Source organism: Limulus polyphemus, unplaced genomic scaffold, assembly GCF_000517525.1.
Source record: "Limulus polyphemus unplaced genomic scaffold, Limulus_polyphemus-2.1.2 Scaffold92, whole genome shotgun sequence".
In the NCBI taxonomy this organism is placed as follows: Eukaryota; Metazoa; Arthropoda; class Merostomata; order Xiphosura; family Limulidae; genus Limulus; species Limulus polyphemus.
The window spans coordinates 816,979-823,768 of NW_013665702.1; the positions used below are offsets into that span (position 1 = coordinate 816,979).

General features: G+C 32.9%; 1 protein-coding gene across 2 annotated transcripts in view; it reads left to right on the plus strand.

The window, feature by feature from the left end:
• The first annotated feature begins 2,568 nt into the window (after nucleotides 1-2,568).
• Nucleotides 2,569-6,790, plus strand: part of LOC106468884 (para-nitrobenzyl esterase-like) — a 77,615-nt gene continuing 73,393 nt past the window's right edge. For both annotated transcript variants that reach the window (XM_022398019.1, XM_022398014.1), the window contains exon 1: nucleotides 2,569-2,707. The gene's annotated coding sequence lies outside the window, so the exon portion shown is untranslated. The remainder of the gene's footprint in view (nucleotides 2,708-6,790) is intronic.

Consider the following 6,790-nt stretch of genomic DNA (forward strand, 5'->3'; position numbering starts at 1 on the left):
TCCTCTAACTTGGATATGTATGCAGTACTTTTAAACTAGAAGCTCTTTTTTCCTCTAACTTGGATATACATGCAGTACTTTTAAACTAGAAGCTCTTTTTTCCCTCTAACTTGGATATACATGCAGTACATTTAAACTGGAAGCTCTTTTTTTTCTTCTAACTTGGATATACATGCAGTACTTTTAAACTAGAAGCTCTTTTTTCCTCTAACTTGGATATACATGCAGTACTTTTAAACTAGAAGCTCTTTTTCCCTCTAACTTGGATATACATGCAGTACATTTAAACTAGAAGCTCTTTTTTCCTCTAACTTGGATACACATGCAGTACTTTTAAACTAGAAGCATTTTTTTCCTCTAACTTGGATATACATGCAGTACTTGTAGACCAGAAGCTCTTTTTTTTCTCTAAGGGCTTGAGCCATTTATTTGTATAAAGTTAATGATGTATGCCACTTTCACACTTTAGCCATCACGACTTAAAAAAAAAAGATATGAAAGTAACGAAGACGGTCTCCATCATGATTTACAGGATCTCTTAACATATTCAAGCTAAGCTTTTAATAGTATAGAAGAGTCTCAGCTCAGGATTAGAAGATTTGTAACTGTTTATTTCTTTTTGTTTAACGCATAGCTGTGTAACCTACACTATATACACTGCAAGAATCGAACTTCGATTTTTGGTATTTCCTCTTCACGAAACATAGATCAATTGAAAGTGTTCCGTGTGGTATTAACCAATTGACTGAAGACTCTTGATTAATTACTAATGTTCCACAGAAGAAGAGAGCTGGAAATGCTGTTTTAATATTTCATTATATAAATCACTTTGATAATTAAACATACTTCACAGTAAAAAAAAAAAGTACGAGCATCGAAACAGGGAGGGAAAGTGGACAGGACTTCCATATCTAATACAAGCGATCAGCACCCACTTCACCCCCCCCCCATTTAAATTTCGTTATCGATTTACGATTACCTCATATTCAATTGCGATTTGGGTTCAAAATAATAATTTATCATGAATAAACAGATAAATATTCTAAATTTTGTTTAGTAGCTGAAGATACTGAGTCAGAAAAAAAGATTAAAGTAAAACAGATAGAAAATCATGAAAGTTGTCACTAAACTATTTTTTGCACGTTAATTTACCTGTAGTGTTAGGCCGATTTCCGAAACATATTGGCCCCTACACCAAAATAGACCAAACCTGCAAACTGTTGAAAGAGTTCAGTATATAAACCACTTGACAAAACACACGTGATTATTGCAGCATGCTCACAGAAGTGAGAACAAGAAATACTGTTGAGAGAGTTCAGCATATAACCACTTGACAGAAGACACGTGTTTACTGCAGCATGCTTACTGAAGTGAGAACAAGAAATACTGTTGAGAGAGTTCAGCATATAACCACTTGACAGAAGACACGTGTTTACTGCAGCATGCTTACTGAAGTAAGAACAAGAAATACTGTTGAAAGAGTTCAGTACAGCCTAAAAGCATGTTTTCACTGCAGCATAGTTCCATAGAAAATGAACACAGGAAATACCGTTGCGGTTTAGAATGAATGGTGACGCAGCTTGTTAACGTTTCTAACTAAGTTATTATATGAATTCAAAAAAAAAAAATTAACTAATTTAACAGATTTCCGGTTTAGCAAAAGCGTGTACATGATTAAAAAAAACTATTTCAGGGCACCTAACACCGAACTATTGAAACGCATTGTTTCATTGTTAACAGTAACGCCGATTCCAAAAATATGTGCATAATTAAGGATTTATTGTTTCACCGTTAACAGTATATAATACAAAATTTGTAAAACTAAGTATATTAGAACCTATTGTTTCATTGTTTATTGTAAATTTACGAGAGAAATGTGACTAGCAACAATGCTATTTTTAAAAATTTGATTAATGTTATACATCATTTTCAATCAGAAACTATACGACTAAAGCCATTTATATTATTTGATACATAAAACGATTCACAAAGAAAATTGTTATATTAAATTGACATTTAGGCATATTAAGGAAGGTTTAAGACGGTTGGAGGAATAAAAAGATATCATTACCATGACAACATGTAGAACTTTACCAGATAACCTTTGTCTACATTATTGTGTTCGCCAGTAGTAACTGTTTTGAATATTGTGCTTTAAAATATGTTAAAATTAACGCTAGTTGTGCTTAAAAACGGCATAAAGTTCAGACTTTGTGATTTCGCACTTTTATCTCGTAATGCCAGAGTAACAACAAATAATATCATTCAAATCTTGATTAGTTGAAAACGTAGATTTCGCGGTTATCTTTTATACTCTCCGAGAATATTGTGTTATTTCGTGACCGAAACACTTGTAAGATTCCTTATAACATCTCTACGACGTTTTGATGTATAGTTTTATGACAAAGATAGAATATAACAAGCTATATCTCGCGTGAGTTTCTCCATTAGCTCAGCACACTTTTTTCTACAGCTGCAATGATTGGTCAATACGACGTTGTAGTAAGTCTTACCCAATCTATAAGCCACATCTCGCGTTGCGTCAGACCACTAGGAGTTGAGAAGACTAACAGTTGGCAGAAGCAGCTTGGTACCGAAGCCTAACTACCTGCTGTTGCCGGCTCCTGAAATATTCGAGTAGAGAAGAGCTTGTCTACTCGTTTGTTGGTATTGACAGCTACTAGTTAATTCAAAAGGGATTTATCGGGTAAGTTTTAAAAAGAGACTCAATTCGATATTATCTACGTCTCGTTAAACTTTTGTTTAGCTGATAACCACATGAGAAAAATAACATTTGATTACTCAAACACTCACAAGTTATATTCTAACACGATCTTTTAAGGATATTGTACTACTTTAATCAATACATTTGCCTTTATGTCATGTTAAACTGGTAGCTTCAAACATGTTAGACTGGAGTAGAAATTGTCAGCAATGCACAACAGTAAAAAAGGCTCTTTACTGTAAATTCCTAATTAGATATCATACGATCTATGAAGTTGAAACTTATGTTTAATGCATGTTCAGGAATACGTCGTCTTGTTTGTCATTCAAGATATACAAGCTGCAAGATGTGAAATCAGTTTCCACTAACAGATGGTGACAGGGCTTAATTTTTAAACTTTGTAAAATAGGAAAGGTAAGTATTCTGGAGAGGGTAATTTCGAGGCAGGGAGATTTCCCTTGAGAATTTTTAAAAAGTTGCTGGACTAATAATTACAAAACAAACAACGGTAATTAAAGCGAAATATTCAATCTACTGTTTTAGAGAGTGGGAGGATAACGCATGTGTAAGTTTACCATTTTTTTCAGGCTGGTATACTGATTTTATCAAGTTGATATACTGATTCTATCAGGCTGATATACTAATCTTGTTGGATTGGAGGTACAAATTCTGCCATTGGTGTACTGATATTGCCAGATTAATACACTGATCCTTCCATGTTGGTGTACGGATCTTGTCAGGTTGGGGTACTGATCCAGTCAGACTGATGTATTGATTCTGCCAGACTGGTGTACTGATCTTGCCAGATTAATACACTGATCTAGCAAGGCTAGTGTACTGTTTCTGCCAGGTTGGTGCACCAATTCATTTAGGCTGATGTACTGATACTACAAGACTGATTCACTGATCTTGTCAGATTGGTGTACTGATCCAGTCAGACTGATGTATTGATTCTGCCACGCTAGTGTACAAATCTTGCCAAGTTGGTTTACTGATCCAGTCAGACTGATGTATTGATTCTACCACGTTAGTGTACTAATCTTGCCAAGTTGGTTTACTGATCCATTCAGACTGATGTATTGATTCTGCTACGCTAGTGTACTAATCTTGCCAAGTTGTTGTACTAATCTCACAATACTGATGTATTACTATTGTCAGCTCGGCGTCTAGAAATGTTTAAGCGGTTTTCTACAATTCTTCTTTTTTTCAACGTTAATGAAAATAGAATCAACAAGAACATAGAAAATCAACTAATTCAGACTTTTGTAAATTCCCAGCTCAATTATAACAATAAAATATAAAAGAAACATATAAGTAAGGTTATAGGATCTTTAAAAGCTAAAAAATACTATCGAGTCTGTTCAGAGAAACCTAAAATGTGTTCAGTATCGTTAAGACATAGCTAGTGAAACTTAATAGCCAATTTTGAAAGCATATTTTTGTTAAGTTACTTAGTTAAGAAAACGATTTATACATCTTGGGTAATTTTATTTTTTCATATTTAGTCTAACTTAAGTCTGTTAAAGTGGCTTCACATCCTTAAGAGTTAAGCCTGACTTAAACTTGCTAAAAAGGCTGTACATTCTAAAGCGTTAAGCCAAACTTAATTATTTGAAAGTGAATTTACATTTTTAATCCTTTGCAGAATTAAGGCAATTAATAAGAAACAACAGTTGGGGGATACGTAACTAATGCCTTAATTATAGTTTAACTATAAGTTATTGCAAATAATATCATGATCTTAAACTATTTTAAAGTAAAACTATATTAACATGTCTAAACTAAATCTTGGTAAATAACTTAAGCCTAAATACCAATCTTGTGTTTACTCATCTATAAAGATAATAAGGATTTAAGAATAGTATATTATTTTAAATGAACCAAATTCATTAGTTCATTGGCATGCAATTAGGGGTTCATTTAAATGTAATTTCTCTGAAACTTGTAAATTATCTTAAACATTTATTAATGACCACTTAAGTGGTAACTTATATATATGATTTATCTCTTCATTTGGTTTTGTTATTTCTCTTTTATAATATAAGTGCCATTTGGTCAAGAATGAGTACAATTGTTTGTTTTCCAATTTTCGCGCAAAGCTACTCAAGGGCTATCTGCTATAGCTGTCCCTAATTTTTAATTGATAGAGGAGAGGAAATGCAACAGCTACCAACCATCGCAAACTTCTGAACTAGTCTTGTCTGATCGAATTGTGATATTTGGCTGTCACTCTTATTGCGCACCCACGGCCCAAACTGAATCACGCTAACCATTTAAGATTAAGTAACTTGACTGAATGGTCTTGCTGAGAAAATTTCTTTACGATTTAACTTCCAATCATAATGGCTTCACATTTGGTTAAACTTACAAAATTTTATACATCTTGAAGACAGGTCTGAACGAGCTGCCCTCAGCGGCAAGCTTGGGGGTTTATATCGCTTAAATAGGGCTGATCTCTGCCCTTTGCACAGCGCACGTGGTCAGTAGTGCAACTTTGGGCTGAGAATTTAATGGAATAGTTATCATATTCTATAAACACAAATCCGATACATATATACACGATTTATTCTTATAAATGCATAAATAAATATATTTCTACAAGTTATCTAATCATCTTCCTACACATCACGAGAAATCTTTAGTCAATTTTACTTCCGCCGGAAACATTGTTATTGATTATTCTACGGTTAATAAAGTGAACGCTGAGAAACTACTTTTTTCCCCTAACCTTTCTTAGAGGTCTGATAGGCATCATTTCCGATTCTGTAAGGCGTTTTTCTGCTTTTTTCGGGCGTGTTTTCACGAACTAAACTTTATTACTTTAATTCTAAGTCTTCATGACTTAGAACGTTCTCTTACCTACTAAAAAAACTCCATCCAGTCCTTTGGATGGTAAGGAGTGAGAGGTGATGTAAAGGAAATATCTGCAAAGAAAATCTATTCTTACCAATATATTTCCTTTCTAAAATGACTATTAAATGTTTAAGTATGTTATAACACACATTGTAAAGAAAGTAAACATTAGCAATTTTGTTTTATGCCGACAAAATAAAGTCCATTCAACTAAACACATTTAACATTGATTGAAACACATTACGTACAACATAAATACGAGGTAAATCGACAGCTGTGCCGTGGTTATGAAGGCCACGGTATTAGCTTTATATATATTCAGTGGCCTCAGAGATGCCTTCGAACATTTTTCTATTATACAGATAAGATTGTTTTGATGCCTAACTAAGTTCATTGTTTACGCTAATGTCACTTGTTTATCAATTGTCATGATAAAAAGTGAGTTTCCGTTAAATGCAACATCCTCATCTCTATAAATCTGTAGGGAAAACAAACCCATAACCTTTCTGTTGAATCGTTTTTATATGGTTAATATTTATAGAGCCAGAACACTACAAACTACTTTAAGAATGAAATATTTAAGGGTAAAAAATAAAACAAAAAATATATAGTCTAAATTATCAAATGAAAGTGTACGAAAAAATTCAGTTATACAATTTAAAAAATAAGAAAAACGAATAATAAACTATTGTTTGTAAAGAATGTTGTAGATCTAAACGTAAATCAACTCAAAATGAACAAAAATCTGCTTCAGTAAGACGAGAATCAAACAGTTAAAACTCTTGTAGAGATGTCATCTATACGTTTGGTTAAAAGGCTTAAAATTTATCAGTTTAAAATGACAAGTCTGGTGGTATGGTAAAATTAATTTATAAAAACAGAAATTTTTATTCTTTGAGTGTTAGAAGATTGGCTGACAAATTTAAATAATTTGAATTACACTGGATTACAGCTGCTTCTGTGCAGTTGGTCATTCTGTTTCTTTTTCTTTGGTTAAAGGTTTTATTTTTTTTAGTTTCACGAGGTTGACTGACGAATTTAAAATCTGGATTCGAGACTCAACTTTGCAGTTGTATTTTCTCTTCCTTTTCCTCTTAATAAAGAAGTTATTCTAACAGCTTTCCGTCATACCAAGTATTAATTACCTGTAGATGAATATCTTATGATAAACCAAGTATTAATTACCTGTAGATGAATATCTTATGATAGACC